Raw genomic sequence first — 8,338 nt, 5'->3', positions numbered from 1 at the left:
AATGCTAATCAGAGCCTATGGGAAACCTGTTCTCCTGGATTTCCTGATGCTTTCCAGCCCCCACCTCCCCCCACTCCGGATCCACCTCCATGCTACAGGATTCTTCCAGGCCACACAATGCCAGCCTTGCCAGTGATGCCCACATCCCAAGAATGAATTTTAAAAATATCTTCCCAAACTCAATGCAATTTGCATCCTCCACTCATGTGACTTGTTGCGACACCTCAGTGAGCTCTGGTCCAAAGAGCACCACACTCCTTTGTTGCACCTCCTGCAGCGTGAAATAAAGAGCTTGCATTGAAATAGGTCCTTATTACACCCTCAGGACCTCAATGTTCCAAAACCAACCCCTTAAAGCTCACATGGCTTATCGAAAAAGCACCGGATCCCCAGGAGTGATTTCAGGACCGTAATCTCCATGGGGGAAATTTTCCAGTATATGGTTCTATAATGTGAAGTTCCCACCATGTTCATTTAAGGTTAACGTCTGGCTTAGAACAACCTTAGCCAGGATGTGAGAACCTTCAGTTCTCTCATCAAAAAGATTCTCTGACTGGAAATTTCTGTTCTGATCATCGGGTTAAGACAGTGGTTATAAACCACTTCCTATTGACATTCTCTGAACAGTTCAATGTGCCTTCACTGTTAATTTTCCATTACATATTACATGAATCCAACCCAAAGATTATTCTGCAGTTGCACGATAGAACCTACAGCAGGGGCAGTAGAGCTCTTGTGAAACATACATGCAGTTAAGTATTATTTTCCTGCCCTTCTCAACCTAGCTTCATTTATTCAGAAGTGCAGTGGAATTCCTATCTCAAAGACTGTGAAGTGATATCCTGTAATAAAAACAGAAATGCTGGCTGAATCATCAGATTCCGATGAAACGTTCACTCTGTTTCTCTTTCCACAGATGATACCTGAGCTGCTGAGTATTTCCAGCATGTACTGCTTTAAATTCAGATTTCCAGCATCCGCAGTACTTTGCTTTTGTTTAATTGATGGCCTGTGCAGGAGTGGCACTGATAACAGGCCCAGTGACATTCGTGACACACTCAAGCAAACAAAATTCACCTTTGATGCAAGTTGCATGGTCCAAAGATCAGTATATTAGCTTTGTTTGGATTGGTTCGACGATCTGTATGTTAGCTTTGGATTGGTTTGAAGATCTCTGAGGCTAAAACTTTGTCAATAGAAAGTCTCAAGTGTTTAACTTTAACTATAAACATTGGACAGACAGTAAAAGGCTTTATAATATGCCTGTCAAATCAGGATATAGCACACTGTTTACTAATGCCGCTCCCCTCCTCTATAATCCTCTCCTCTCCGAGGGTGTTAACTCCTTGCTGGGGTTTACTAACTGGTGCCAGTCATTTCCTGTTACCTAATATTATCCGAATAATATTACTGCACATGTACAAGCCTTGACAGTGAATATCAGAAGGGGAAGGGGGCAATGCAGTCCAACCCAATCCTATCATCAGAAAACAAAAACAAAATTAGATGATGAGAGATGGTGCCAGCTTACAGAAACTGTTGTCAGGCTGTTTTAAAGAGAAAGTGATGGGGGCCATTTTGTAAATGTGTTCCCAGAACAGAGCCTTGTCCGTCTAGAAAAGTTGTGGGCATCCATCCGATCCATTACGGACAGAAAATCTGCTGGTGAGAGGGCGCAATTCAAAAATTTACCCTGGTTTACATATATCCCGCTTTGATACATTTGTTAAGTGTTTAAAATAAATGAGTTATTTATAGAATCGTTGAGCATTACAGCAGAGAAAAAAGCCTCTCAGCACCTTGCTCCCCATACCCCTTAATACCCCATCTAGTCTAAACCTACTCTCCTCACTCCCCATACCCCTTAATACCCCATCTAGTCTAAACCCAACCCCCTCCAACCCCTTAATACCCCATCTAGTCTAAACCCACTCTCCTCGCTCCCCATACCTCTTAATACCCCATCTAGTCTAAACCCACTCTCCTTGCTCACCATACCCCTGAATACCCCATCTAGTTTAAATACACTCTTCTTGCTCCCCATACTCCTTAATATCCCACAAAAGTCTAAACTCACTCTCCTTCCCCATATCCTTTAATATTCCACCTAGGCTAAACCCATTCTCCTTCCCCATATTCTTTAATATTCTACCCTCCATATTTGAAAGCCTATTTTATTAATAAGTACATGATTTGACAAGTTCAGAAGAAGAAGGCCCTTCGGCCCATTTGATCTCAGCCTTCCAAAATACAAATGCTGTCATCTTCTCAATACAGTCAGCTGAGCACCTGCTTCATTTCTCATTTGAAGTATTCCACCTATTTTGTAGTAGAAACATGGAATTCTTTCCCCAAAAGGCTGTAATGCGGGGAGAATTGGAACTTTCAAGACTGATATCGATAGATTTTTGTTGGGTGAGGGTATCTGGATATGAAGCAAAGGTGGGTAAATTGGAGTTGAGGTACAGATTAGCCATGATCTAATTGAATGGCGAAACAGGTTTGAGGGGCTAAATGGCAAACTCCTGTTCCTATGTTCTATCTCATTGCTGTTGTGGGACCTTGCTGGCCTACTCCTAGTTCCTGTATTGCTAATGGATAGAAAAGCATGATCTGGCAGGCACAGAAGTTGAAAATCTCATCCCACATTGTTTGTACTCTGACATTAACGCCTTGATTGTTTGCTCCTGGCAAAATCTGTTCAGGGAACAGCTGGCTGCCAATGTGAAGGGAGCCCATAGCTGACAGAGCACAACTTTATGGGGTCAGTTCATTTAAATAACTATCACCTCATTTCTTCTTCTTGGACAGTTCCTCGGAATGGAGGATGGCTTGCTTCCACACTAACATGAGTTCTAAGGTGGCTGATGAGTCCAATACAGGATCTACAGTTTCTGTCACAGGTGGGGCAGGTGGTGGTTGAAGGGACAGGTGGGTGGGGTGCTTGGTTTGCCATATGCTCCTTCCGCTGTTTGTACTTGACTTCCGCGTGCTCCGACGAAGAGACTCAAAGTGTTCAGCGCCTTTCTGAATGCTTATTTTCCTGGGCCAGGGATTCCCAAGAGGCGGTGGGGTTGTTACATTTTTTCAAGGAGGCTTTGAGGATGTCCCTGAAGCGTTTTTTCTGCCCTCCTGGGACTCGCTTGCCGTGACGGAGCTTGGAGTAGAGTGCATGTTTTGGGAGTCTTGTATCAGGCTTGCAGTCTATGTGGCCTATCCATCGGAGTTGCTTGAGCATGGTCAGTGCTTCGATGCTTGGCCTGAGAAAGAACACTGACGTTGGGACGCCTATCCTGCCAATGGAGAAACAGAATTTTGCGGAGACAGCATTGGTGGTTCTTCTCCAGTGCTTTGAGGTGCCTACTGTACATTATCCATATCTGTGAAGCATAAAGGAAGGTGGGAATCACTACTGTTCTGTAGACCATGTACTTGGTGCAGGGTTTGAGATCTTGGTCTCCAAACACCCTTTTGCTCAGGCGACCAAAGGCTGCACTGACATACTGAAAGCAGTGTTGGGTTTCGTCATCAATGTCTGCCGTCGTTGACAGGAGGCCCTGAAGGTATGGAAAGTGGTCCACCATGTCCAAGGTCTTGTCATGGCTCTTGATGATCAGTGGATGGTACTGTGAGGCAGGGGCAGGTTGGTAGAGAACCTTTGCTTTACGGATGTTTAATGTAAGGCCCAGACACTCGTACGCTTCAGTGAAAGTGTCAACGATGGTTTGGAGTTTGGCATCTGAAAGTGTGTAAATGCAAGTGTCATTTGTATATTGTAATTCAATGACAGAGGTTGGGACAACCTTGGTACTCGACTGGAGGCAACGGAGATTAAACAATTTCCCATTTGTCCTGTAGATTAGCTCCACTCCAGTGGGGAGCTTGTTGGAGGTGAGGTGAAGCATTGCAGTGATAAAGATTGAGAAGAGCAGTTGTGCAATGACACAGCCTTGCTTGATTCTGGTCTGCACTTGTCTGTGATGGATCCATTAGTAAGGATCATGGCTTGCATGTCATCGTGAAGCAGGACGTTACAGCACAGCTTTGGCACCCAAACCACTGGGGTGTGCAGCTGAAATTTAAAGTGATGTATCCAATCAGAGCTCACTGGCTGCATAACAAGAAAGAAGGAAAGAACTTGCATTTTTAAAGCAGCTTTCGTGAGTTTCAGGATGTCTAAAAGCGCTTTACAGCCAATTAATTACTTTTTTTGAAGTGTAGTCACTGCTGTAATGTAGGAAACATGGCAGTCAATTTACAGACAGCAAGGTCCCACAAGCAGCAGATCCCATAATCCCTTAGGAGCACAGGTATTTAAGGAGGCTTCACAGGCTGGAGATGCACTCTGGAGACCTGCAATAAAAGACCAAGGTCACACTTTACTTTGAGCTCACAGTGTTCAGTCTGACTCTTTCTCCATACACAACAACTGGCAACGAGATACAGATAGTGAACCCAAAGATGCAGAGAACAGTGGGCATCCTGGAGAAATTCTCGGAGGGAGATGATTGGGAAACTTTTGTGGAGCGACTCGACCAATACTTCGTGGCCAACAAGCTAGAGGGGGAAGCGAGCGCTGCCAAATGAAGGGCGATTCTCCTCACTCTCTGTGGGGCACCAACGTATGGCCTCATGAAGAATCTGCTCACTCCAGCAAAACCCACGGCGAAATCGTACGATGATTTGTGCACACTGGTCTGAGAGCATTTGAACCCGAAGGAAAGCATTCTGATGGCGAGGTACCGGTTCTATACCTACAAAAGGTCTGAAGGCCAGTAAGTGGCGAGTTATGTCGCCGAGCTAAGATGCCTTGCAGGACATTGCAAATTTGAAGAACTTTTGGAGCACATGCTCAGAGATTTTTTCGGACATGGCATTGGCCACGAAACCATACTTCGCAAACTTTGGAGACCCCAACCTTGAGTAAGACCATAGCATTAGCCCAGGTGTTCATTGCCACCAGTGACAATACGAAGCAAATCTCTCAGCACACAAGTGCTGCTAAAAGTACTGTGAACAAAGTGATGTTGTTTTCGAAGTATTGGTCGAGTCGCTCCACAAAAGCTTTGAGCAGTGCAAGGAAGGTAGTGCAGGGGTCCCCTGCGGTCATTCCCCTGCAAAACAGATACACCGCTTTGGGTACTGTTGAGGGGGATGACTCATCAGGGGAGAGCAGCAGTAGCCAGGTTCATGGCACCGTGGCGGGCTCTGCTGCACAGGACGGCAGGGAAAAGAGTGGGAGAGCGATAGTGATAGGGGATTCGATTGCAAGGGGAATAGATAGGCGTTTCTATGGCTGCAACCGAGACTCCAGGATGGTATGTTGCCTCCCTGGTGCAAGGGTCAAGGATGTCTCGGAGCGGGTGCAGGACATTCTGAAAAAGGAGGGTGAACAGCCAGTTGTCGTGGTGCATATAGGTACCAACGATACAGGTAAAAAATGGGATGGAGGTCCTACGAGACAAATTTAGGGAGCTAGGAGCTAAATTAAAAAGTAGGACCTCAAAAGTAGTAATCTCGGGATTGCTACCAGTGCCATGTGCTAGTCAGATTAGGAATCGCAGATGAATACGTGGCTTGAGCAGTGGTGCAGCAGGGAGGGATTCAAATTCCTGGGGCATTGGAACCGGTTCTGGGGAGGTGGGACCCAGAACAAACCTAGGCAGGACCGGAACCAATGTCCTAGGGGGAGTGTTTGCGAGTGCTGTTGGGGAGGAGTTAAACTAATATGGCAGGGGGATGGGAACCAATGCAGGGAGACAGAGGGAAACAAAATGGAGACAGAAGCAAAAGACAGAAAGGAGATGAGTAAAAGTGGAGGGCAGAGAAACCCAAGGCAAAAAACAAAAAGGGCCACTGTACAGCAAAATTCTAAAGGGTCAAAGTGTAATAAAAAAGGCAAGCCTGAAAGCTCGGTGCCTCAATGCGAGGAGTATTCGGAACCCAGGAGAGGGCTCTGAGCTAGTTAGAGTGGGTGAGAGCTCAGATGAACAGGACCCCAAGAAAGAATGCAAAAGGCAGGAGGCAACAGAGCAGAGTAGCACTGGGGTAAGTGTAAACCACAAGGTGATAGGAAAGGACAATATGTATGAATATACAGGGGCTACAGGAGAGGTCAAAACTAAAAATCATGGTTTAAAAACTAGTATTAAAACACTCTCCCTGAACGCACGCAGCATTCGAAATAAAGTAAATGAGTTGACGGCACAAATCATTACAAATGGGTATGAATTGGTGGCCATTACAGAAACGGTTGCAGGGTGGCCAAGACTGGGAATTAAACATACAGGGGTATCTGACGATTCAGAAAGATAGACAAGAAGGGGAAGGAGGTGGGGTAGCTCTGTTAATAAAGGATGATATCAGGGTAGTTGTGAGAGATGATATTGGCTCTAATGAACAAAATGTTGAATCATTCCAGTGAAAAAGAAGGGCGGTAAGAGAAGGGATAACCAGCCGTGGATAACCAAGGAAATAAAGGAGAGTATCAAATTAAAAACCAATGCGTATAAGGTGGCCAAGGTTAGTGGGAAAATAGAAGATTGGGAAAATTTTAAACGACAGCAAAGAATGACTAAGAAAGCAATAAAGAAAGGAAAGATAGATTACGAAGGTAAACTTGCGCAAAACATAAAAACGGATAGTAAAAGCTTTTACAGATATATAAAACGGAAAAGAGTGACTAAAGTAAATGTTTGTCCCTTAGAAGATGAGAATGGGGATTTAATAATGGGAAATGTGGAAATGGCTGAGACTTTAAACAATTATTTTGCTTCGGTCTTCACAGTGGAAGACACAGAAACCATGCCAGAAATTGCTGGTCACAGGAATGTGGGAAGGGAGGACCTTGAGACAATCACTATCACTAGGGGGGTAGTGCTGGACAGGCTAATGGGACTCAAGGTAGACAAGTCCCCTGGTCCTGATGAAATGCATCCCAGGGTATAAAAAGAGATGGCGGAAGTTATAGCAGATGCATTCGTTATAATCTACCAAAATTCTCTGGACTCTGGGGAGGTACCAGCGGATTGGAAAGCAGCTAATGTAACGCCTCTGTTTAAAAAAGGGGGCAGACAAAAGGCAGGTAACTATTGGCCGATTAGTTTAACATCTGTAGTGGGGAAAATGCTTGAAACTATCATTAAGGAAGAAATAGCGGGACATCTAGATAGGAATAGTGCAATCAAGCAGACGCAGCATGGATTCATGAAGGGGAAATCATGTTTAACTAATTTACTGGAATTCTTTGAGGACATAACAAGCATGGTAGATAGAGGTGTACCGATGGATGTGGTGTATTTAGATTTTCAAAAGGCATTCGATAAGGTGCCACACAAAAGGTTACTGCAGAAGATAAAGGTACGCGGAGTCAGTGGAAATGTATTAGCATGGATAGAGAATTGGCTGGCTAACAGAAAGCAGAGAGTCAGGATAAATGGGTCCTTTTCGGGTTTGAAATCGGTGGTTAGTGGTGTGCCACAGGGATCGGTGCTGGGACCACAACTGTTTACAATATACATAGATGACCTGGAAGAGGGGACAGAGTGTAGTGTAACAAAATTTGCAGATTACACAAAGATTAGTGGGAAAGCGGGTTGTGTAGAGGACACAGAGAGGCTGCAAAGAGATTTAGATTGGTTAAGCGAATGGGCTAAGGTTTGGCAGATGGAATACAATGTCGGAAAATGTGAGGTCATCCACCTTGGAAAAAAAAAACAGTAAAAGGGAATATTATTTGAATGGGGAGAAATTACAACATGCTGCGGTGCAGAGGGACCTGGGGGTCCTTGTGCATGAATCCCAAAAAGTTAGTTTGCAGGTACAACAGGTAATCAGGAAGGTGAATGGAATGTTGGCCTTCATTGCGAGAGGGATGGAGTACAAAAGCAGGGAGGTCCTGCTGCAACTGTATAGGTGAGGCCGCACCTGGAGTACTGCGTGCAGTTTTGGTCACCTTACTTAAGGAAGTATATACTGGCTTTGGAGGGGGTACAGAGACGATTCACTCGGCTGATTCTGGAGATGAGGGGGTTACTTTATGATAATAGACTGAGTAGACTGGGTCTTTACTCGTTGGAGTTCAGAAGGATGAGGGGTGATCTTATAGAAACATTTAAAATAATGAAAGGGATTGACAAGATAGAGGCAGAGAGGTTGTTTCCACTAGTCGGGGAGACTAGAACTCGGGGGCACAGCCTCAAAATACGGGGGAGCCAATTTAAAACCGAGTTGAGAAGGAATTTCTTCTCCCAGAGGGTTGTGAATCTGTGGAATTCTCTGCACAAGGAAGCAGTTGAGGCTAGCTCATTGAATGTATTCAAGTCACAGATAGATAGAT

Source organism: Pristiophorus japonicus, chromosome 1 (genome assembly GCF_044704955.1).
Source record: "Pristiophorus japonicus isolate sPriJap1 chromosome 1, sPriJap1.hap1, whole genome shotgun sequence".
Lineage (NCBI taxonomy): Eukaryota > Metazoa > Chordata > Chondrichthyes > Pristiophoridae > Pristiophorus > Pristiophorus japonicus.
Note: the sequence above shows the minus strand (reverse complement) of the source record.